The sequence below is a fragment of the Tamandua tetradactyla genome, chromosome 6 (genome assembly GCF_023851605.1).
Source record: "Tamandua tetradactyla isolate mTamTet1 chromosome 6, mTamTet1.pri, whole genome shotgun sequence".
Classification (NCBI taxonomy): Eukaryota; Metazoa; Chordata; class Mammalia; order Pilosa; family Myrmecophagidae; genus Tamandua; species Tamandua tetradactyla.
Window position 1 is genome coordinate 144,087,975 of NC_135332.1, and position 2,319 is coordinate 144,090,293.

Below are 2,319 nucleotides of genomic sequence, written 5' to 3' on the forward strand. Positions count from 1 at the left end.
TCCCCTGGCGTGATTCGGCACTTCCTTATACGATTCTGAGCTCATGGCTTGACCTCCTGACTCTGTTTCCTTAGTAAATTGGCGATATTAATCGTATTTGTGCACGGAATTGTTAGGAACTTATTAGGGAATTCAAATATATTTAATATATAGATTTTTTTTAATGTACCTTAAAAATTTGCCAATCATCCTGGCCCGGGGGCTTGCCGGGACCATATGAAATAACCGACCTTTTCATTAAAACTACCCTTATACGAATAACCGCTTGGTTTAAGTAGAAGGCGAATAAAACTCAGCTGTAGACTTTTAGGAGCTCAGAGCCCAGTGGATGAGAAAGACATAATTAGGTTAATACCATTCCTATGAGGTGGGTGCTACCACAGACACATGACCCACCTGTTACAGAAACAACTACCTGCTTGGTAGAGCTGAGCAAATCTTGATGGAAAGGGACATATGTGTTTGGGGTTTTGAATAAAGGATAAGTATTTTGAGAGACGGCCTCCAGAAGTTCATGAAAAGTGGTGATGGGTGCTCTTATGTGGTAGGGGTGGCCAGCTTGGTTTGTTGAGATTCTCTAGATATACATAACATATTTAAATCAACTCCGGAAGCACTGTGGAAGATGTCCTGGGGACACAAAAGATGCATGATATTCATTCAACCTGTATTGACTGAGCACCTACTATGTGCCATGTTCTGCCATGCAATAGGACAAAGCCAGTGAGGGCTTTCTAGAAAGGCATTCTTGTCAGGGAGTCTTTGTCCTCAATAGCTAACAGACACTTGGCAGAGTGAAACCTTTTACCCACACCGAAAGGTGCTAATTTTTTGAGGGCCAAAATCAGGGCATCCCAGAGTGGGTTTGACCTCTGCAACATTTTTTAAGGCCTCTTGTCCAGGGCTTACCCTACTAAAAGTCTTTACATGGGATTTGTCCAGGTGGTAATTTGTTCCCACTTCCTCTCCATCCCCACTCCCCACCAGTAACCAAGAAAACAAGCAATAAATTTCAGAGTTAAGAGGAATTATATACTGAACCATGAAGAAAAGTTTCATATAGAAGAGATGTAAGCAGAGCTGAGCCTCAGACCAATAGAGGAGTGGATATTTGAGAGGTAAAACTGGTTGAGAGAATGGGGCAAAAGCAGGTATGCTCAGGGAACACAACCTTGCCTAGCTAGAGGGTTGAGTGGTTGTTTAGGAGCATTGGATAGATGGGGAAGCACAGGGCCCATCACAGTAATCCACAGTGAATGACCAAAAATGACACGCAGATAGTGTCTGAATGATAGAGGTGAATAGACACTCAAGATGGCATGTGTGGGTTCTATTTGAGCTCCTAACAGTCCTGGATTTGAGTCCCAGCACTACACCTCTCAGCTGGCAAACAGCTTAATTGCTTAACTTTTTCAAGCCTGCCTTCTTCTCTTTAAAATAGAGATAATAATGGTACTCACTTCATTGGGTTGTGGTGCAAATTAAATGGGCTAATGCATGTTGTGGTAGTTTGGATTTCGGTACCCAGAAAAATATATTCTTAGACTTAATCCATTCCTGTGGTGTGAAATCTTGTAAACAGGACCTTTTTTTTTTGCATGAGCAGGCACCGGAAATCGAACCTAGGTCTCCAGCATGGCAAGAGAGAATTCTGCCTGCTGAGCCACTATGGTCTACCCTAAATAGGACCTTTTTATGAGGTTTGGCCCAGCTGAATCAGAATGGGTCTTAATCCTATTACTGAAGGCCTTATAGGGAAGATCAGAGAGAGAGAATAAGCCACAGGGAGCAGCCAGTGGAACTGAGAATCCAGAAAAGGCCACCATGTATAATTGCCATATGACAGAAAAGCTCAAGACCAAGGATCAGCAGCAGATCTAGTCTTCTGGGAAATGCCACAGACATCTGTAAAAAAGCATTGTCTTGATGACAACTTAATTTTGGACTTCTCTTAGCTTCACAAGCATAAGCCAATTAATGCTCATTGTTTAAGCCAACCCACTGCAACGTATTTGCTTTGACTGCCAGGAAATAAAAGACATATATAGTGCTTGGCCAGGTAAACATACTGAATTTGCAATTCCTCTCTCTCTGTCTCTTTTGCCTACCCTGCATTCATTCCTTCTTTTTCTAGTAGCAGTATCTGGTTCTCTTTCCAGGAACAAACTTTTTCCCACTTCCAGCTATGTGATTCTAGAAGAGTTAAACCACATTCCAATTGGGCATATGATGCAGGAGTGTCCAAACTATATATCCCCTCTCCTTGGCCATGGTGATTAGTTGGAGATGGGCACAGGACCCTGGTCAGGCCTATGAAAC